The following is a 22,988-nucleotide window of genomic DNA, read 5'->3' on the forward strand; positions in this document are numbered from 1 at the left end:
AAAAGTCTCCCTGGGGCTCCAGTGGTCCCCAAGCCCTTACAACCATGCCTGAGTACAGGAGCTCACTGGAGCCTCACACTTCCTTATTTCCAGATCTGAGGATGTGCGGGCAGGAAGAAATAACTCCAGTCTGGCTGCTGCAAACATTTGTAAAGCTGCTTTCTCCCCACAACACACTTTCCCTGGCGCCTGCTCTGCCCCAGCCCTGGGTTGGGCCCTGGGGACACTGATGAGTCAGTCTCCTGAAGCCCCTGCCGGGCGGCAGCAGCCTCACTGCCTGTGCACGCTATCTAGCCAGGGCCTGTGGGCTGGTCTGCAGGACCTCAGTCTGGGCCCTGGCCGGCTGTGGTCGCTGCTAAATGAGTCTGTGGCCTGGACACACAGCCAGGACCTCACCTCCGATGCCCATGTTCTCCATACCCTCAGAAAGGCTTTCTTCATGGACAGTCCACACTCATTTCAGACCTTGCAAAGGCTCCCCACTGATTTGTGAATAACAGCAGAGCTCTTTGCCAGCCCCTCTTAGCCCTGTGAGGCCTGCCTTCTTCCTCCTTGCCTCTCAACAGGCCTTCCTCATTCCGTCTTAATATTGAATACCCCAGGCCATGGCTGCATCTGAAGCTTCCCTTTCTATCAAAGATGCCCACAGCTTCCTGGAACTTCCCAGCCTGGCTTTTCTGCTCCAGCTCTTCCAGGCAGACCCAAGCTGGGTCTGGGCCTCCCCCAGCACCCCAGCTCCTGCACTCACTCCCTGATTGCCTGACCCCTGCACCCACCTGTGTCTCCCCCTGAGGAAGGGCAGTGGCCATGTCAGCACAGCGCCAAGTACAGAAGTGTTAAGTGGGATTTGGTCTCTTTCTCTCAAAGCTGAAACCAAAGAAAACTGTGACAACAGCTCCAAGCCTGGTGTGAGTCACCAGCTCGTTTGTCCTCTCAATGAGCACACGTGCCTCTCAGCCATGAAACTTCTGAGGGGGATTCTCTGGCCCTCTGCTGGAGCTGGGGTCCTTGGAGACGACCTCACTAGCCAGAGAGTTGGCAAGGCAGGAGGGGCCCCATATGTTTGGAGCTGATTTTCCAACCAAAAGAGCTCTTGGCTCAAGAGGCCTCAGCATGGAGCGAGTAGGTCCAGGAATGTCTTAGGAAGGTCAGAAAATGGAGGTACAGCCAGTGGCAGGTGACCTGTGGATCATCTCCCCAGAGCCTTCAAAGAGGAAAGAGGGAGGGGTGTATGTGTGTTTGGGCCAGGGGCAGGGGGCAGGTGAGGAGGGAGGTGGTGGTGGGGGGGGGGTGTTAACCTTTGTACCTGCAGAGCCAGGCGGTGGGATTAGATTCATCAAGGCTGAAGGCCCCTCCCCCAGACAGATCTGGGCTGCTGACTGGGTTCTCTGGGTTGACGGTGTGATGGAAATATTTAGGCCCCACTAGTGACTCTGAGTCTACTCTGGGGAAGACTCAAGACTTCACAGATGCGGGATGTGATTGATGCCATGCACTTAACAACAGCAGCTGGAGAAGCAGGGAGTCTCAGCGATTCTTGGCCCTCAGAACACAAGGGAAGAGGCAAGGAGAGAGGGAAGAAGGGAGAGGGCTGCGTCCTTCACCCTCATTTGTCCTGTTCCTTCAGCACGTGGGCCGTGGGGGACCTGGAGGAGACACCAAGGGCTATAAGCTGATTCCTAAGGTGCTCTCTCCAGCGAGGGTGCTGGGGCTCCAGAGAGGAGACGAGGAGCAGGGAGGGGCTGGAGGGGAGGGGAAGACATGCGGAGGCGGAGGCGGAGGTGAGACAGAGGCGGGGCTGGGGAGAATGAAAACCCAGCCTGTTGGTGGTTTCTTCTTTTTTTAAGAGCCACAAGCTGAGATCAAAGGTGATATTTTTACAGCAACTGAAATAGAAAACCCCTGGGCGCACAGTGGGAGGTGAGCGGCCGGAACACAGGCCCTTTTATACAACCTGTGGCCACAGCAAGCACGCTGCCCTCTGCCTTGGGGCCATGGGACTTGGGGGACAGTGTGGCCCCAATCTTTCCAACTCAGGTTTGAGAAAAAAGTAAAAGAGATGGGCTGCAGCCCTTGGTGTTGGGAGCAAAGACGGACAGCAGTAAGGGTCACAGTGAGCAGTTCCCAGAGCCCATCACCTTCAGAGACCATGCTTGCCACTCTTGCCTGGGTGTCGGAGTTGTTCCAGGCCTTCTTTCATCCTCACAGACATCAGTGAGGAAGGATTATAGATACCCCTGTTTTACAGGGGAGGAAACCGAGGCTGCAGGGGAACATGGTCAAGTCCCATAGAGAGGTGGGAGCAAATTCAGGACCAGAATCCTGGGGCTCCTGGTCCAACACCCCTTCCACTCCCTGTAATCATCACTCACTCACTCACATGCCAAGTTATTTATTTGTTGTTGTTCAGTTGCTAAGTTGTGTCTGACTGTTTGTGACCCCATGCAGCACACCCGGCCTCCCTGTCCCTCACTGTCTCCTGGAGTTTGCCCAAAATCATGTCCATTGAATCAGTCATGCTATCCAACTATCTCATCCTCTGCCACCCTCTACTCCTTTTGCCTTCAAACTTTCCCAGCATCAGGGTCTTTCCCAATGAGTTGGCTCTTCGCATCAGGTGCCAAAAGTATTGGAGTTTCAGCTTCAGCATCAGTCCTTCCAATGAATATTCAGGGTTGATTTTCTTTAGGATCGACTAGTTTGACCTCCTTGCTGTCCAAGTGTCTTCTCCAGCACCGCAATTCAAAAGCACCAATTCTTCAGAGCTCAGCCTTCCTTATGGTCCAACTTTCATATCCATACGTGACTACTGGAAAGACCATAGCTTTGGCTATATTGACCTTTGTCCGCAAACTGATATCTCTGCATTTTAATATGCTATCTAGGTTTGTCATAGCTTTCCTTCCAAGAAGCAAGCGTCTTCTAATTTCATGACTGCAGTCACCATCAGAAGTGATTTTGGAGCCCAAGAAGAGAAAATCTGTTATTGCTTCCACGTTTCCCCATCTATTCGCCATGAAATGATGGAACCGGATGCCATGATCTTAGTTATTTTTTTAATGTTGAGTTCTAAGCCATCTTTTTCACTCTCCTCTTTAATCTTCATCAAGAGACTCTTTAGTTCCTCTTCACTTTCTGCCATTAGAGTGGTATCATCTGCATATCTGAGGTTGTTAATATTTCTCCCAGAAATGTTGATTCCAGCTTGTAACTCAACCAGTCTGGCATTTCACGCTACTCTGCATTGAAGTTAAATAAACAGGGTGACAATTACTTACTGAGCCTCTGCTATCGATAGTCCTAGCTGGCCTGGGACAACGCAGGTCTGCTAGAGTGCTGCTTCTCAGAGTAGGGTCACCAGACCAGCAGCATCAGCTTCACCTGAGAACATGCTAGAAACACACATTCTCAGGCCCCAATCCAGACTTACTGAACCAGAGACTCTGGGGGCAGATCCAGCCCTCCACACTTTAATGAACTCTCCAGGTGATTCTGATGCACACTGAATTTGAGAATCACTGCAGTGCATCACCTCAATCTCCACCCCTGGCTTCAAGGAAAATCTCAACACCCGTCTCCCAAGGTTGAGCTCAGTATCAGTTAACACTTGTGCTGGGTATGTGTTCTGTGCCAGGCCTTCTTCTAAGCCCTCTACAGATATTAACTAATTTCACTTCATAACACCATGTGATAGGAACTAATACTATCCTCATTTCACAGATGAGGAAATGAAGGCACCGAGAGGCAGAGTAACTTGCCTAGGGTCACACAGCTAGAATCCAAGCTCTTACCAGTTAACCAGTGGAACACCCCTGGCACAGGGTCTGGTGCCCAGAATGTGTTCCAGGCACGTCTGAGGATGTAATTACAGCAATTAGGATTACCTCACCTGAATTTGCGATGATGACCCCCGCATTCTGTGAATATGAAATCTGTTGCCCTGTGACAATGGAAGAGTGAGTCAGCTGCAAAGGCAGCCTTGGTGCCTGAAACACCAGGGCAGCCCACAAGCCCTCACCATTCATGTAGCTTTGAGAGCATAATACACCATCCTGGTCTTCTGGAAACATCTCAGCTTGCTGTAGGGAAGAATCTAGACTCTGACAGAAATGAGTTTAAACTCTAGTTTTGGCCATTCAGAGGCTGTGTGACCCTGGACACACCGCCTCACTTCTCTCTGATCTTTAGATCAGTTTTCCTCATTGTAAAGCGGATGGTGACAGTCCTAATCTTGCAGGGAGCCTGTGAGGGTTGGAGAAGATGACTTCTGTGCCCAGCCCGGAGCATGCACAGAGCTGGCCATCAACAAGCAGCTTGCCGGCCTCCCTTCCCATCCATCCTGCTACCTCAGTGTAAAGATCAGAAAAACTTTGAAAGAAAAAGAAATAAATTCCCAAATGATCAAAATGCCTTTGTCCTCCAGCCTCCCTGCCCTTTTCCAGACCTCCTTGAAATAGACACCCCAGTCAGGGTTTCGGGGGTGAACCTGGCACCTGCTGCTTCCAAGTGGAGAATGAAGCACCCTGTAAAGGGAAGAGGAGGAGACCTCTCTGAGCCACCACCTGTGGCTGGTGTCCACAATCAGCGTGAGCATCTCAGCATCTGCCTTCCATGAGGCAGTTTGTCCTGGACATCTGAAGCTCGTTAGCTGCCTACTCCCAGAGGGCTGACCCCACTCAGAGAGAATTATCCCAGACAGAGCCACAGAGGACGGAGCAAACAAAGACCAGGTGAGATGTGGCCACGGGAGATATGAAACATAGTCTCTGGAGTGGCCTCTGGGGACCTGCGGAGACCAGAGGAGGCTGGGAAAAAGCACGAGGCTTGTCCCCAGCTCCAGCCCAGCCTTGGGCTCCCTGACTATGCAAATGGGAGTTGCAGGGTGGGAGGGGATCTCTTGCCCCTTTTGCACCTCATTTTCCCCATGTGTGTACTGGAGGAGGGGTCAGCAAGGTGCATACTGAAGTCCTTCCAGTTCTGACATTATGGGGTCCCAGGCTGACCTAGAATTCCAGGCCTCTGAGGTTTAGAACTCAGAGCTGGTGGGTGGTAAGTGATAGTTAGTGGTTTAGTCAGTAAGTCGTGTCTGACTCTTGTGACCCCATGGGCTATAGCCTGCCAAGCTCCTCTATCAGTGGGATTTCCCAGGCAAGAATACTGGAGTGGGTTGTCATTTCCTTCATCCAGGGGACCTTCCTGACCCAGGAATTTAACCTGGATCTCCTGCATTGCAGGCAGATTCTTTATCACTGAGCCACCAAGGAAGCTCTGATAGGTGGTGGGTGGGGCCGTAATTCAGAGATGGAAAGCCATGATCCTTCCCCAGCCCAGACATCAGAGGGGCGGTGAGATGGAAGACCAGAGAGCATTTTCAGAACTGTCAGCCAGGTGCTCTTGGGAGGAAGAGGTTATGTGAGCTGAGTCTCAGAGAGACGAGGCTCCAGCTGGACAGGTGGCAGGACCAAGGCACCCTTCCCTCTGTGGATCCACAACTCCACCCATCTGTCCAGACTGGCCACCATTAATTTTCACTTAGCAGTTTTTATTAACTTCTTATCTTATACCAGGCAATGCCCTAAACAATATACACATATTAAAATGAGATAACCCTTTTACTGGGTGACAGGTCCCGGGTGATTGACGAGCGTGGAGTCTGGCCCTCATCTGGCTGTCCTGACATTGACTTTTCTCAAGACACCCGGGGAGGTTGGACAGCTGGCTCTAACCGTCACTCACGATCACTGCCACCTCCCAACACTATTATGACTGATATCAGGCCACCTCTGTTTCTCCTAACAGGAGTGCTCTTGTCCCCTCCCCAGTTTCCTTCCCTCCTGGGAGGGAGCCGGGTGTCTGAGAGCCATTGCCTGGTGGGCGTGGAACCTGGGCAAGGAGGGCTGGGGCAGAGGGCAGATCACTCAGACCTTGGTAAGACTGGTGAACCGTCTCCACTCCAAGCAGAGAGGCCCTCTGCAGGGACTGGGATGGGCATGGCCCTTAGACAATGCCTACCTTCTGGACCGTGCTGAATGGGTGCACAGCGCAAGTGGGAGTCTCTGAACCTTGGATTTTCTCTAGATACCTCACTTCTGGGTTGCTGCGTTCTTCCTTTGGACAGATGAACAGCTCTGATGTCCAGGCCAAAGAGCTGTGTCCTGAGCCAGGGAGTCTTTGGATTCATTTACTTTTCATGGGGCAACCTTATTTACCAGCATTTCCAAAACAGGCCCAGAGAGTGGTGAGGGCTTGCCCAGGTTCACCAGGCTTGCCAGTCAGGACTGAGACAACCCTGGATTTCCAGACCATGCCCCATAAGTAGTTTATTACTTTTAAATAGGAAAAATGAACTTTAGCACTGCAGAAAAATTAGAAAATTTTTCTAATAATTTATAAATGTGCCTTCAAAAATAAATGTGCCTTCAGTTTGTCTCTCGGAGAAACTTCCACCGCCCTTTCCCATCCCTTCTCTCCCCACCTCCGGGCCTCAGCCACACTCCCCCAGCCCCAGCCATAATCAATACCTCACCTCCCTTTGCCAGCAGTGGTTCCCTGAGGACTAAGCCTTGACAGCAGATCCTGATTCAGACCGGATTCTGGAAAGGCCTGGCGTCTCTTCCGGAACAGCAGAGCTTCCGCCCCAACGGAACTGCTTAAGTGCAGATAGAGTCAGAAATGCTCCCCGCCAGGAGTCCAGAGCCTGCATCCAGCCCTGCCCGGCCTGTGGATTGTCTCCGTGACCTTGGGCCCGCCCCTGCCCTCTCAGTTTCTTCCACGCCGTAAAATGAAGACTTGGCCTTGACCAAGTGCTCTCCCCACAGCCCCCACAGTCTCAGTCTGTTGGCTGCCGTGGGCAAGGACCATGCCCTCTCCTCATAACATTCAGAGAGGGCAGGGCTCCCCTAGTGATGGGCAAGGCCAGCACTCCCCAACCATGTGACCGGGAGCAGGGCGCCACACCACTCTGCTGCCCCATGGACAGACACAGAGCAGAGTGCTGACCCTCCGTGTCTCAGGGTAGCTGCAGATCCCATGAGGGGAAGACCTCAGAGACCTCTGGATGACAGAGCAAGGAGCTGAACTGGGCTCTTACCAGAGGGTGCCCCCTGTCTGCCCAGTGCCTGGCTCCATCCTGGCTCAGAGGGTCTGGCCCAGGCTTGTAGATGGACCCACAGGCTCACACAGCTCTGGCAAGAGGAATGTGTGGATCTGGGGCCCAGCCTACCACGTGAAGTGTCAGTAACAATGCCCAGAGGGCCTCAGGGCCCATGACATCATGGACAGCAGTTTCCCATGTTAGAACTCACAGAGCTAAGGCCACTTTAAAACATAGCACTGCCTTTTTTCCCTTTCTTTCATTTTCCATTTTGGCTAAGGCATGGAATGTGAAAACTGCTAAATTACCATAGGAAGATGTACACGCTGTGTTCATAGGCTGACTCAGCTTTCTGGGGTCCTAAAAACAGTGGGAAACCTGGGAAGTCTGGCCCCTGCTTCCTCATGCCTACTCTGAGCCTACTCTGACCACAGAGGAGGCCATGTGGTCGACTGGGGGAAGACACCCCCAGCTATGAAAGGATACTGGCTATTGTAGGAAGCAGGATACCAGTTAGAGATGTTGTCTAGGTATGTCTTCTGCCCCTCAAAAGCCCTCAGATCTATTCCAGGCACAGGCAGGTTTTGGGCATAACTCCAGATGGTCTAGTCTCATCTTACCTGTTAGCCTCAATTTAATGGGCCTTTGCTAAACAGCCTTTTCATGCCAGTCACCAGAGAACACTGGAAGCCTCCAGAGAGAGCTCAGACACGAAGCAGACAGGGTGTCAGGAGGCCTGGCCTCTGGTCCTGGCTCTGGGCACTGCCCTCTCTGAGCCTGTTTCCCTGTCTTTAAAATAAGATGGCTGGTGGTTGCCAGGGGCTGAGGAGAAGGGAAAAGGAGGCATGAATGCTATTGGGAATGGAGTTTCTTTTTAGAGTAATGAAAATATTGTGGAATTAGTAGTGATTGTTGTATAACTTTGTGAATATACTAAAATCTGAATGGTACACTAAAAAAAAAAAGAAACAAAACCCTACAACAAAAAAACCCTAAAAAAAAAAAAAGATTGGTTGGACAAGAACCTCTTAAAGAAGAGACACTAGCATTTTTTGTGCCTGTGGTACCCACGGGCCTGGACTTAGCATTTGCGTATTATCTCATGATTTTCTGTGATCCTATCACTCTAGTCATATTTATGTTGTCATGACTCATCAGAAAGTCCAACTTGAGTCCCTTGTTCAGGCCCTAAACTAGGATAGAGACTGGGGAAGAGATAAGTGAAAGTCTCTTAGTCATGTCCACCACAGATGGACTAGATTAAAAAGGGGGCAGATTTCTCCCCATGGGGGCTCAGAGCCTGGGGAAGAAGTCAGAAGTGCACATGGTGCCCAAGAAGGATTAGCTCCTTCCTTTCCTAGTATAGGGAAGAACCCCAAAATACAAGACAGACACACAACTCTGGCCATCTGGGGGCCCTGGGAGGTGATTTCCTCACTTATGCACTGGCTTCAGTTATGCTTTTGGCTGGGTGTTCAGGATACAACCGTGGGCAAGTCAGACCCAGCCCCGCCCTTAGGAAGGGAAACAGACTTTAAAACAATCAAACGCGTTAATTATGAATTTCTTTGATTATTGTGATTGTGATTGGAGCCGTGAAGGAAAAGCACAGAAGGTACTGAATGGCTCACCAAGGGCACTGGCATGGCTTGGGCTGGGTTCTAGGGGCGAGCAGGAGCAACGAAGGGGTGTGGAGACCGGAAGAGCACGGGACAGGGTGCTCCAGACAAGGTGAGGCCTGCTCCAGAGTGTCTGCAGAGGAAGACCTGAGGAGGGGGCGTAGAGAGCCTGGGGAGGGGGCAGCTGCAGCAGGAAAGGGCCAGGCCCGACCATGTGGGGCCTTAGAGGTCAGAGGCCACACTTATCTGTCTGTGCTCACTTCAGAATGTCCCAGTTTGAACAATAAACTGGGAAGCCACCCTATTAACAGGTCACATTAGGAGTTTTTCCTAAGAAATAACCAGTGTTCCAGGAAGGCCTGGTCATTGCTCCTACCTCCTGGGCCTGCTGCTCTGCACGTCGGGAGCAAGGGCCTGCCAGCCCCCGTGGCCACGGTGGTTATTTGAGCTGGACGGTGTGTGAAGGGCCCTGCTTGGCAGCCCCTGGCCATCCGGCCCTGCTGCAGACCCTGCTGCCCCCATGCCAGCCCCCCCCTTTTCAGGATCTTGAGGTGAGAGCTTTGCCACCAGGTCTCAGGCCAAGCAGGGTTCTTGGATCCAGGTTCCATGAGCTGGTTTCCGCCCATTCCCGCCCTCGGCGGCTCCCCGCGGACCCACTCCAGGCTCAGTTGTGGCCTCACGCTCTTTCCACTCTTGGTTTTTATTTTTGCCTCTCTTTATTTTCCTCTCAGTGTGACTCTCTCTTCTGCTGGGTCTCTCTCTATTTTGCCTTCCTTCTCTTTTCCTTTCTCTTCTCCTGGCCCTTCAAGAAAAGCCTGTGCTTCAGAACAAGCAGAATAGGCCATGAGGTCCAGTTCTGTCGCCCGCTGGCTGTGTGATCTTGGGAAAAGGCATCATTTTCTGAGCCAGTTTTGGGTTCCATGAAGTGGACACGCTCCTCCTGATCCCTGCTTCTCTGGGTGGCTGTGATCTGAGATGAAGTCCACAGTCCGTCCTGGAAGTAGTTGCTGCTCAGCAAATGGTAGTTGCCTCTTACTTTCCTTTTGCAAGTTCTCCTTCCTGACCTTTTGCATACTTTGTTCACTTAACCACAAATCTAGGGAACCAAAGTGCATCCACTGGACCCCAATCACCTTGCACTCCCAGTACAGCCCCACCAAACCCAGACTGGAATGGAGCCGAGAGCCTCAAGAGCTGGGCAGCCTGCTCACTGCTACCCCTGTGGCTGGGAGGCATGGCTGGGTGTCAAGGCTGGGCCTCTTGCCATGGGGCTCCCTAGCGGGGTGTGGGAGGGGTCTTCTGAGCTATGCTATAATCCAGGCACCAGACTTTGGGTTTTCACCAACTGAAAGAGGCAGGGACTGCCCTGGTAGCCCAGTAGTTAATAATCTGCTATGCAATGCAAAGGACACCGGTTTGATTGCTGGCAGGGGAAGATCTCACGTGCTGCGACTGTGTGCCTCACCTACTGAGCCCACACTCTAGAGCAACTACTGAAGCCTGTCTGCCTAGAGCCTGGACTCTGCAACAAGACCCTGGTCACCGCAACTAGAGAAAGCAAAGCCCACGTGCAGCAATGAAGACCCAGTACAACCTAAAATAAAGTATAAAAAAAGAGAGAGGCCATCTTTCAATGTGTTACCCCTGCCCCCACCAAGACCTACAGACTTCTCACCATACCCCACATCACACCCTGCCCTTTTCAGCTTCCACACCATTGCTTATGCCCCTGACCCCACCTGCAACACTCTTCCATGCCCTGCCTCTTATGTAGGGACTTACACCAGCTTTGGGGCAGAAACATGACAGAGAAGGAAACCAAGGCTCAGGAGCATCCAGATGTTGGTATTTTTTACAAGAATAGTACAGTGTAATACATTGTGTGTGCATGCCAAGTTGCTTCAGTTGTGTCCGACTCTTTGCAACCCAGTGGACAGTAGCACACCAGGATCCTCTGACCATGGGCTTCTCCAGGCAAGAATACCGGAGTGTGTTGCCATGCCTTCCTCCAGGGGATATTCCTGACCCAGGGATGGAACCTGAGTCTCTGACATCTCTCCTGCATTGGCAGGCAGGTTCTTTACCACTAGGGCTGCCTCCAGGTAGCCCTAGTGGTAAAGAACCCACTTGCCAATGCAGGAGACTTAAGAGACACAGGTTCAATGCCTGAGTCAAGAAGATCCCCTGGAGGAGGGCCTGGCAACCCACTCTAAGACTCTTACCTAGAGAATCCCCAAGGACAGAGGAGCCTGGTGGGTGGGCTACAGTCCATAGGGTCGCAAAGAGCTGGACATGACTAAAGCGACTTCACACACACACACACACACACACACCTAGGAAGCCCATAGTACATTGTATTATTTATTTCAAGACAAAATAGCTTGCCTGGGGTTCCAGTGGATCTGGAAGTAACCCAGGTCTGCAAGAGTCCACATTTCCCACTTGTTCTCCCTCTGCCACACTACCTGTCACATACTTGTGACTATGTGGAGGCTATTGTAACCTAATTCCTAGATGTCACTTTAAAGGTAACTGTGTAAATAAACCCATACATTTATGGTCATTTGAGTTTTTGACAAGGGAGCCAAGACAACTGAACGGAGAAAGAATAGTCTTTTTAATAAGTAATGCTGGGACAACTGGATATCCACACACAAAAGCATGAAGTTGTACCTTCACCTGATAGTATTTAAAGATTAACTCAAAATGGATCAAGGATATAAATGAGAGAGTTAAAACCAGAAAACTCTTAGAAGAACACACAAATGTAAATCTCTGTGACCTTGGATAAGACAGTGATTTCTTAGCTATAACACTAAAAGCACCAGCAACCAAAGGGAAAAAAATGAGGAACTGTATTTCATAAAAATGACAAACTTTGTACTTTAAATGACACTATCAAGAAAATGAAAAGACAACCCACATAACAAGAGCAAATATTTACAAATACTATATTTGTTAAGGATGTAGAATCCAGTATATATTAAAAACTCCTACAACTCATCAACAACAACAAAAAGATAACCCAACTTTTTTAAAGGGGCAAAAGATGTGAATAAACATTTCTCCAAAGCAGGTACACAAATGGCCAGTATGGCCAGTAAGCACATTAAGAGATGCTCAATATCACGGATACATGCATATGTATGGTTGAATCCCTTTGCTGTTCACCTGAAATTATCACAACACTGTTAATCAGCGCTGCCCCAGTAAAAAATAAAAAAAAAAATTTTTTTTAAAAGATACTCAATATCATTAGTCATTGGGGCAAGTCAAGTCACAATGAGATACTACTTCACACCCACTAGGATAGCCAAAAATAAAAGCGATAGAAAATGGGTGCTGGCAAGGATGTGGAGAAGTTGGAACCTTCACACGTTTCTGCTGGAAGAAATGTAAAATGGTGCAGCCACTGTGGAAAACAGTTTGGCAGTTCCACAAAAGTCGTATAGAGTTACCATACGATCCAGCAATCCTTCTCCTACACACAGAAACACACACACACAAATTGAGCATATATTTCATACAAATCTTGTACATGAATATGCAGAGCAGCATTATTTATAATAGTCAAAAGTGGAACCAACCCATAATGGATGAATGGATAAGCAGAATGGAGCATATGCATACAGTGGAATCAGATCAGATCAGATCAGTCGCTCAGTCGTGTCCAACTCTTTGTGACCGACATGAATCGCAGCACACCAGGCCTCCCTGTCCATCACCAACTCCCGGAGTTCACTCAAACTCATGTCCATCGAGTCAGTGATGCCATCCAGCCATCTCATCCTCTGTCGTCCCCTTCTCCTCCTGCCCCCAATCCCTCCCAGCATCAGAGTCTTTTCCAATGAGTCAACTCTTCCCATGAGGTGGCCAAAGTACTGGAGTTTCAGCTTTAGCATCATTCCTTCCAAAGAAATCCCAGGGCTGATCTCCTTCAGAATGGACTGGTTGGATCTCCTTGCAGTCCAAGGGACTCTCAAGAGTCTTCTCCAACACCACAGTTCAAAAGCATCAATTCTTCAGTGCTCAGCCCTCTTCACAGTCCAACTCTCACATCCATACATGACCACTGGAAAAACCATAGTCTTGACTAGATGAACCTTTGTTGGCAAAGTAATGTCTCTGCTTTTGAATATGCTATCTAGGTTGGTCATAACTTTCCTTCTAAGGAGTAAGCGTCTTTTAATTTCATGGCTGCAGTCACCATCTGCAGTGATTTTGGAGCCCAGAAAAATTAAGTCTGACACTGTTTCCACTGTTTCCCCATCTATTTCCCATGAAGTGATGGGACCGGATGCCATGATCTTCGTTTTCTGAATGTTGAGCTTTAAGCCAACTTTTTCACTCTCCACTTTCACTTTCACTTTCATCAAGAGGCTTTTGAGTTTCTCTTCACTTTCTGCCATAAGGGTGGTGTCATCTGCATATCTGAGGTTATTGATATTTCTCCCGGCAATCTTGATTCCAGCTTGTGTTTCTTCCAGTCCAGCGTTTCTCATGATGTACTCTGCATATAAGTTAAATAAACAGGGTGACAATATACAGCCTTGATGAACTCCTTTTCCTATTTGGAACCAGTCTGTTGTTCCATGTCCAGTTCTAACTGTTGCTTCCTGACCTGCATACAAATTTCTCAAGAGGCAGATCAGGTGGTCTGGTATTCCCATCTCTTTCAGAATTTTCCACAGTTTATTGTGATCCACACAGTCAAAGGCTTTGGCATAGTCAATAAAGCAGAAATAGATGTTTTTCTGGAACTCTCTTGCTTTTTCCATGATCCAGTGGATGTTGGCAATTTGATCTCTGGTTCCTCTGCCTTTTCTAAAACCAGCTTGAACATCAGGAAGTTCACGGTTCACATATTGCTGAAGCCTGGCTTGGAGAATTTTGAGCATTACTTTACTAGCGTGTGAGGTGAGTGCAATTGTGCGGTAGTTTGAGCACTCTTTGGCATTGCCTTTCTTTGGGATTGGAATGAAAACTGACCTTTTCCAGTCCTGTGGCCACTGCTGAGTTTTCCAAATTTGCTGGCATATTGAGTGTAGCACTTTCACAGCATCATCTTTCAGGATTTGGAATAGCTCAACTGGAATTCCATCACCTCCACTAGCTTTGTTTGTAGTGATGGTTTCTAAGGTCCACTTGACTTCACATTCCAGGATGTCTGGCTCTAGGTCAGTGATCACACCATCGTGATTATCTGGGTCGTGAAGATCTTTTTTGTACAGTTCTTCTGTGTATTCTTGCCATCTCTTCTTAATATCTTCTGCTTCTGTTAGGTCCATACCATTTCTGTCCTTTATCGAGCCCATCTTTGCATGAAATGTTCCTTTGATATCTCGAATACTATCCTGTTATAAGAAGAAATGAAGTACTGATACATGCTACAACATGGGTGAATTAGAAAATGAACTTGAAATGTCCAAAAATCCATAGGAAATTAGCAGCTGCCGACTTCCCTGGTGGCTCAGATGGTAAAGCATCTGCCTACAATGCAGGAGGCCTGGGTTCAATCCCTGGGTTGGGAAGATCTTCTGGAGAAGGAAATGGCAACCTACTCCAGTATTCTTGCCTGGAAAATCCCATGGATGGAGGAGCCTGGTAGGTTACAGCCCCTGGGGTCGCAAAGAGTCGGACACGACTGAGTGACTTATGACTTAGGGGCTGAGGTCATAGGTAGAATGAGGACTAATAGGTATGGGATTTCTTTTTGGGGTGATGGAAATGCTCTGAAGTTAGAAAGTGGCAATGGTTGCACAAATTTGTGACTATACTAAAACCCACTGAACTGGATGGCATCATCAACTCAATGGACATGAGTCTGAGCAAACTCTGGGAGATGGTGAAGGTCAGGGAAGGCTGGCGTGCTGCAGATCATGGGGTCACAGAGTCAGACGCGACTTAGTAACTGAACAACAACGTACACTTTAAAAGAGTGAATGTATGTTATGTGAATTATACCTCAATTTTTTTCTTAAAAAAAAAGTAGTTGTGTAGATCTGTAGGGGATCTTGCAGAACATTGAACCCAGCATCCACTCCTTGGCCCTGTGTTAAAGATGGGAAACTTATAGCCCAGAGAGGAAAAGGATCACACTGCAAATCTGAGACAGAACAGAGATAGAACCCAGAACTATATCCATCCCAAGTTCCCCTGCCCAGATTGTTAGTTCCTGCAGGACAAGAGACTTTCTTCATCCTGTACCTCCTCTAATAGCAGCGTACGACTCTGGGGCACAGCGCAGAGGTGACAGTCAGGATGGCTCCAGATGCAAGCCTCTAGATAGAAAGCCGAATCCAATGAGCCGAAGGCACATGGATTCACTGGCCCACACAACTGGGAGGGACAAGGGTGTGCTGGGGACTCGGATGACCTCCCCACCCCCTGCCTGTTTCTTCTCTGCCTCCCTCCTTCTCCTTATCTTGCTCTCATGGCAGGGAATAGGGCTGCTGGCTTCTGGAAACTCTGAGGATCACACCTTTAGAACTTGCATTCCAGAGGCAAGCAAACTTCTCCCAGAACCTGTGACGCTAGCTGGGGGTAACAGCTCTATGTGGTCCAGTTGGGTCATATCAGGTGGATCGGAAAATGATAATCTTCAAAAGGTCAGGCCATCTAGTAGAGTACTGAACTCTGTGACCAGCAGTCCCAGAACCCCAGATATTTGGGGATGGATGGGGAGGGGTGCTTTTATCATCAGAAGTGGGAGGGAGGCTGGGCAGGCAAAAACTCAGCCTCCCTCTCCCCCAGGGGCCACTGTGGGATAATCTAAGAACTGAGGTAGAAGGCAGTCATGGATTTTAGATGCAGAGTGGTGTGGGGTGTAAGTCTCAGCTTGTCACTTTCCGGCTGCATCCAGGTAGACAAGCAACACTCCTCCCACCGCCCACCCCCAGCCTCTGTTTTCTGAACTACAAAGGGAGAACAGTAATCCCCAGCCCAGAGAATCATAAATATTTGAGATAAGAATCATAGAGTGATTGCCCAGAGCCTGGCACACAGTGGGGGCTAAGGCCAGTTATTACATTGTTCTTGATGATTTGGGTGGCTTGATCTTTGGCTTCTGGTCAGATGCTGAGGATTCTGAGAAAATGCTTCAGACAATGGGGGCTTCCCAAGGTCCAGATCCCTGACCCAGAGTTGAGGAGGTGGTGTGAGAGGGACCACTCCTCCTTGGGTAAGGACTGCCCATGTGGGGCATGACTTGGGGTCAGCCTAGAGCTGCCCCAACCTGCTGGTGACCTTGGCCTGTTGACCTGCCCTTTCTCAGCTCAGTGTCCCCTGGTTCAGATAGCATAGCCCTGGGTGACTGCTCAGGGTTCTTCCTCACCTAGGGCTACTATGAACTCAATGAGTGTCCCCTCCTGGAGTGGTCTACATCGCCTTTTTATAAAGGGATCAAGCAGCCTTTGCTGTAAAGTTGAGGTCTGCTCTGTGCAAAGCCCAGTGCAGGGCACAGGGACTCACAGGTGACTCTGATCCACTGTGTTCAAGATGCCTGCAGCCTGCTGGATGAATGGACATGGTCACTGACTCCCTGTGTCACCTTGGGCAAGTCACCGCTCTGCTCCAGTGCTCCCTTTTGCCCCATCTACAGATGGGGAGATGTTAACTGTGAGGACGACAGCCTGTGGCCAGGCTCACAGCCCCATCTGGTCCCAAAGAGGTGGCTGGGTAGCCCATCCCCCATGCTTTAGCTTCAACTCTAGTGACATCTTCCCCAACCCTCTCCGTTTCCCAGGCAACTGGGGTGCTGGCCGAGGCTCCCCAGGGGCCCAGACCGTCTGGATTTCCTTACACATAACTGTACCTCGTCCACATTTTCACAATTAAATTGTCAGTTTGGGTTAAGTGTTGTCTGCTGATGGCTGTCAACCTCTCTCTGGCTCCCCTCACTCTTCACCCAGAGCAGGTAAGTGAGAACGTCTTGCCCAGCTGGTCCCTCTGTGCTGTGGAAAGAGGCTAGGATGCAATGAGAGGCAGGAGGTCTGGGTTCCAGTCCAGCTCTGCCAGACATTTGCTATGTGATCTTGGGCAAGTCATTTCCCCTCTCTACCTAGGTTTCCCCACCTTAAAAATAGGTTTAATCATCTCTGCCCAGCCTTCTTTCCTCCCATCCCAAAGCAGTTACAAGTCTCACAGGGCCCATAACTATGGCAGAGCTTAAAAAACTGTAAAGCCCAGCTCTTGAAAGGGACGTCTCTGAATCCCTGCTAGATAAATGGGTAAGGTTAGTCTCTGCTCTGGTCTGCCCTGCATCCCTCTGGCTGCAGATCTGGCTCAGGTCTCCTCCTCTGGTCTTCATCAGTCTGTTCCTAGACCAAAAAGGCAGAAAAGGTGCTCTTTCCAACAAAGCCTGGTGGCCCCGAAGGTGCAAGAGTAGAGGTGCTGGGCTGGAGGGTGAAGGGCCCTGCGTCTCATGACGAGTGTGCCGCACTAAGTGGCCAGGCTTTCCCTCCCCACGATGGGCCTAAGTCACTTCTCACCCCAACATTCCCCTCTCGGCTCCCAGGAACTCTCTTTCCTCTCCCCTCCCTTCCAGATCCACCCCCAGATCAGCTCCAGACCTCCTCCAGGCCCTGCCTTGGCAAAGCCCAGTCTTTTTAGTTCAATGCTCGGGGCCCTCCCTGGCATGGGCCTTGTCTCCCCCCAAGTCATTCTCCCTCCTGTACCCCTTGATGCCAGTAGCAAAGAGCCCCCCGCTTACCCTTCCCTGAAACCAGACTTCTCCCTCTTGGTCTCTGCTTAAGCTGTTCCTGCTGCTGGGAAGGGACTCCCTCACCCCCTGGCCACCTGACAATTCCTCCCCCACCTGCACATTATTTATATAGACATGAATGCTAAGTACAAATGAGCTCTCCATCTGGAACTGCTTATGTACCTGGCAGAAAGGAACTAACCTTTATCAAGGACCGATTACGTACAGAACATTTTACATATATCATCTCTTTAAGCCCCACAGCAACCCTAGGTGGTAAATTTCACTATTCCGACTTTCCAGATGAGAAAACCGAGGCTCAGAGACAGGAAGTTATCTTTTCCAAGGCCAGAGGTGGGGGTTGGTATCAAAACCCCTAAAACCCACACTTGTTTCAGGCTTTGGTGGAAACATTTCCCTCAAGATTACAGGGTTCTATGTACATGAAAATACTTACTATTAAGGGAGATGGTGCTGCTTTGCAAATTCCAGGGACCACTATGAAGTACCCAAGGCTGTCACATAGAAGAGGGGACCCGTGAAGAGAGCCAGGGCCACGGGAGGAGTCATGGATCTCTGCCCTAGATGAAGGAGGACCTTCTCCCAGGCAGAGTCATCTCATCACAGAAGAGACTGCCCTGGAGGAAGTGAGCTCCCTACCCCGGGATTATGCCAGCAGAGGCTGGGTGAGGAATTCACCCATTCCTGCAGCAATTTTGGAAGAACCACTGTTCACTGACCCTGATGGAGCACCCGGGATGCAGCATGGCCGAGACGGAGCCAATGGCTGCACGATGCTGCTCCCGGAGCAGTGGAGACATTCACAGGGGCTCTAGTAGCCAGAACTTCAGGGGTCTAAGAACTTCAGAGTGAGTGGCCCAACTCTGAGATTCTGATATCACCTGAGACAAATACATAATTTCCATCTTTTCACTATATAAGCCTGGCTGCTTCAGCTATCTCTTGCTACATAACAAACTATGTGAAAATTCAGTAGCCAAAAAGAATGATTGATTGATTCTCCTGATTCTGCAGGCTGACAGGGCACATCTGCCCAGCTCACTGTGGGCTCATTGGTGAGGCTGCCCTTGGTGGGTGGGTCAGCCAGGCCTGAGTTCTGCTGGGCCGGCTGGGCCGTCTCCACGTGGTGTCAGGGCCTCTCCCTGAATTTAGAGCCCAGTCTGGGCTTCTGGGGGAGGCTGGGCTGGGCTCCACGGGGTTGAGAGCAGAAGCTGCAGGGACCCTGAAGCCTGAGCTCCAGAGCACGCATCGCGTCACTTTCGTCACATGCCACACTGACTCAAGGAGACCAGCAAGTCACGAGGCCAGCCCCGATCAAGGGTGGGGACATAGCCTTCACCTCTGCATGGAGTCATATTTCAAAGGGGACCATGTGTCCTGGGATGAGAAGAATTGGTGCCACTCAAAACCTCCCTTGCTGGCACGTCCAGGAAGAGTTCAGACCAGAGACAGTGCATGGCTTACGGGCTGGGTGTTGCGAGACCGGATTCCTCCTGTCTCCTGCACCAGTGACCTAGTGATGTGAGACATCACATCTCTCAGCCTTGGTTCCTCCCTGTGTGCAATGCCACAGGGTGAGACCCATGTGGCAGAAACACTGACTGGTATTCATACCAGAGATGGGGAAACCCAACTGGAGAAGGCACTGCCAACCCTGGTGCCTGCTGCTTCCCACTCCTCTCATTCTGGGGGCAGCACTGTGGCTTGGCTGGAGTTGAAAAGAAGTTGAAAGAGGCCAGAAACCCAAACGTTGCCTCCTGAGCAGCCACGACCCCAATTAAGCAATGGAGAGTTGAAAGTGGCTTTTCAGAAGTAATGCCCTCAGTAGATGTGACCGGTAAAGGGGTGTTACCTACACCGAGGATAGAAACCTCCTGCCTCACCCCAACCAGCCCCAAGCCTGCTCCCTGAGCCTTATAAAAGAACAGCCCCTCCCTCTAGGTGACTGAGAAGGAGGAGAATGTCCCCCTTTCTGGCACTGGGCAGAGGCTCAGTGGGGCACAGGCCTGGGATTGCAGACCTGGCATAAATGATATAAATGATCAGACGGACCTGGGGCTCAGTCTGCTCAGCTGCAGAGCACTGCCTGCCTCACCCACAGGCACAGTACTGCCCAGCACACAGTAGGTGCGCGATGTTATCTCCCAGGAACCTCAGGAAGGAGTGATTTAATGGTTTCCCATTTTGCAGATGATGAAACCGAGGATCACAGAAGTTGAGTGACTTATCCAGGGTCACACCTTGGGTGAGCGTAGGAGCAGAATCAGGCCAGGTGTCTGATGATATGTCTGCTGCTATTTGATCCCCCTCCCCCTTGCCTGGAGGATCTGGCCTCACAGGGTTTTCGGACCCCTGGAGCAGGGGACCTCTGGGCTAGGCTACTCTGCTCAGCCCCACTGTTCACCTGCCTTCCCAGGTAGGCCATTCTGAAAAACACTCTGTTGCTGAAAACAGCACCCTTTGGTATCATTGTTTCTACCATGCTCACAGTTTATCCTAAAACAATCATGTAAGGAGAACCAAGATGTGGGTTCTAGAGTTGAAAAAGCCCTTGGAATCTATCTAGTTCAACCTCCTCACTTACAGATGAGGTGATGGGATCAGAGAGAGCAAAATAATTATCTGCTGTCACACAGCCGAGCACTGACGGGGCTAAGGACTATAACCAGGTCACCCTGCCCATATCCAGGGCTCCTGGAAGTAGCCAACTTGCCCCCACCCATCTCCACCAAGGCCTCGGACCCAAGGGAGGGAAGGTGAGGTGGGTGGAGGGGTCAGCAGAGGTCAGCATGGGAAATGGAACTGTGTCCCTTCCTGGGTGCCCCACTGGGTGCAGTGTATGCAGGGGTGGGAGGTGGAAAGGTGTAAAACCCAGAACAATGGCAGGCAAGGGCTGAGAAGCCTACTGACAGGAAGCCCCCAGCACATCTGGGCGATCAGATACCCAGAGTCACCAAGGGTAACTGAGGAGAAGGAAACTATATTAACATCCACAGCATAGTAGCCAAGAGCGTGCCTACCCTGCCCAGCTCAGCACCTCCTCCCCCTCTGAAGGGAGCTAGCAGCCCAGGCCACCAGCACAGGCCTGACCCACACTGATCCTTGAGGAGGCTCCTGACAGAAGGAGATAGGAGGAAAAAGGACGGGGGGAGTTCAGTTGATTTTAAAGATGAAAAACATTCTTCTCCCAAATATCTCAGAGAGCCCCAGAATGTCTGAGGTGGTAAAGTGCACCGGCTTTGTGCAAATGGGGAGACTGGGGTACAGGAAGGAGCAGCCTCTTGTCCAAGTCTCCTTGACCCTCAAGCCAAGGTTTTGTCACGCCTTCCTCAAGCTCCCCCCTACACTCCCCCTTACCGCCCTGTCCAGGGCAGAGGTCCCAGTCCTAGCTGATGTCTGGTTTGTGAGTCACAATACAGGGCTGGGTAGCTGGAGGGCCCTACAGGGCTCAAGGCTGGGCTTCAGGAGACCTGGGACCTTCTCCTGGCCTCCGTCAACTCCTCTCCAGAGAACACAAAGTCACAATCCTCCTCCCATCGGTTTCAGTGGGGGCCACTAGCTATGGTGCACTCTGAGCCCTAGAGATCTGGGTTCAAATATTAGCTCCAACACTTGCCAGATCCTCCATATTGAGCCTCAGCTTCTGCATCTATGAGAGGGGTACTAATCCTCACCTTGGAGAATACAGAAGATCTGATGGGACTGTATTCTTCCCATTTTATAGATGAAGAAACTAAGGTTCAGGGAGTTTAAGCAACTCGCTCAAGATTACACAGCTAAACATAAAATTGGGCACGATCAACACTGGAACCCAAGTCTGCTGCTGCTGCTGCTAAGTTGCTTCAGTCGTGTCCGACTCTGTGCGACCCCACAGACGGCAGCCCACCAGGCTCCCCCGTCCCTGGGATTCTCCAGGCAAGAACACTGGAGTGGGTTGCCATTTCCTTCTCCAATGCTTGAAAATGAAAAGTGAAAGTGAAGTTGCTCAAGTCGTGTCCGACCCTCAGCGACCCCATGGACTGCAGCCTACCAGGCTCCTCCGTCCATAGGATTTTCCAGGCAGGAGTACTGGAGTGGGGTGCCATTGCCTTCTCCGGAACCCAAGTCTATGTGACTTCAAATTGCTTTCTGTATCTACTCTAGCTGGGAGACAGAAGATTTCTAGCTGAAAGACTGCTTGTGCAAATATTAGGAGGCAGCTGAAATGAGCAAAGGGCTAGACCCAGAGGACGATGCATCCCAATTGAACGGAAGTCGCCTGGAATGGCTCTGACTGTGGTGGCCAGAGTGCCTTGGAATGGGAGAGCTCAGGACACACTTCTGACCTCCTGCTAGAAGCCTCTAAGGTGGAGCAGTAGTGTCTGCCACACCCTCTTCCTACACACCCCACCTAAAACCCCACTACCTTCCCATGGCATTTGTAATGGGATTGACCCCAATGCTCTGGAAAAAGAGATGGGGGTGTCCCAGCACGTGTTCACAAGGACATTCCTGTGCCTGTAAGCAGGAGTATATGTATACTGGTGTTGCCCACTTGGCAGCTGTGTGTGTCCTCACTGTGTGCATGGAAACGTGTGTGCTTGTGCATAAACTGGATGCGGACAGTCTGCATATTCAGCCTCATCTTGAAGATGGGTATGGCCATTTAACTTATATGTGCTTCTGAGTGTGTGGGGGCATGTGGTTTGTCCAACTATCTCCTGAGTGTGTTTGTGACCATTTGGAGGTTAAGTCTAGCCCTGTGTGCAAGAGAGACTGCCTGCTTACATGCAGGGATACTTGCATGGCTGAGAACATGCAGGGGGTTCTGTGGGCTCAGATGAATGTGTTGTATATGCAAGGACCTGTAGCCAGGTTAGGACAGCCTACCGGAGCCACTTCACAGGTGGCTGCAAAGAACAGGGGAAAGAGTAACCAAGTGTTCTGGGGACCTGAAAGAAGTCTTTTTTTTTTCACTAAATCTGTTTCTCCTTCTGCTAATGAACCAGAGTATCCTTGGAATTGAGGCTCCTGGGGTGGAAGGAATGGGGGGAGACAGAAGTCAAGAAATCCAAAGCACCTGACCCAGCAGTTAGAAATGGGAGTGGAATAGTATCAGCCAGGAAGGGCCAAGGTTGGGGTGGAAGGTGTGGGTACTCAACCAGTCCCAGGGAAGTTGCCCCTGAAACATAGCCCCAGCCCCAGGCTAGGTCTACAGTGCACACGAAGCACCATAGTCTGCTTTAACTTCTGAAACCCAGTCCTTGGCTGGTGGTCTCCCCAGGACCAGGCAGACTCCCCAGCACTCATCCCATAGATGGGACATCTGCCTTCTTGTTGCCTAAGGTTTACAGCCGCCTCGCACGCCGCACACAGCCCTCGCACCTCTTTTCTTTGCTGAGAGTTCCCAGAACTGGAGCAGAGGAGGTCTGGAGAGATGAGCTGGAGAAGCTGGTCCTGGGATGCCACGGCAGCTCTCCTGACCCACGACGTTTATAGTAATGGAGCTTCAACACCAACTCATACTGACACCCGGGCTCCGCACTCAGACCTAAGTCTGACTTCCCTCTGAGCC

At 50.6% G+C, this 22,988-nt stretch overlaps 1 long non-coding RNA gene across 1 annotated transcript in view; it reads left to right on the top strand.

Moving 5' to 3' along the window:
* LOC113905477 overlaps positions 1 to 5,119 on the top strand; it is an 8,007-nt gene extending 2,888 nt beyond the window's left edge. Inside the window, exon 4 of the long non-coding RNA XR_003514676.1 lies at positions 4,238 to 5,119. This is a non-coding gene — a long non-coding RNA (uncharacterized LOC113905477). The remainder of the gene's footprint in view (positions 1 to 4,237) is intronic.
* The last annotated feature ends 17,869 nt before the right edge of the window (positions 5,120 to 22,988 follow it).

Source organism: Bos indicus x Bos taurus, chromosome 15, assembly GCF_003369695.1.
Source record: "Bos indicus x Bos taurus breed Angus x Brahman F1 hybrid chromosome 15, Bos_hybrid_MaternalHap_v2.0, whole genome shotgun sequence".
NCBI lineage: Eukaryota > Metazoa > Chordata > Mammalia > Artiodactyla > Bovidae > Bos > Bos indicus x Bos taurus.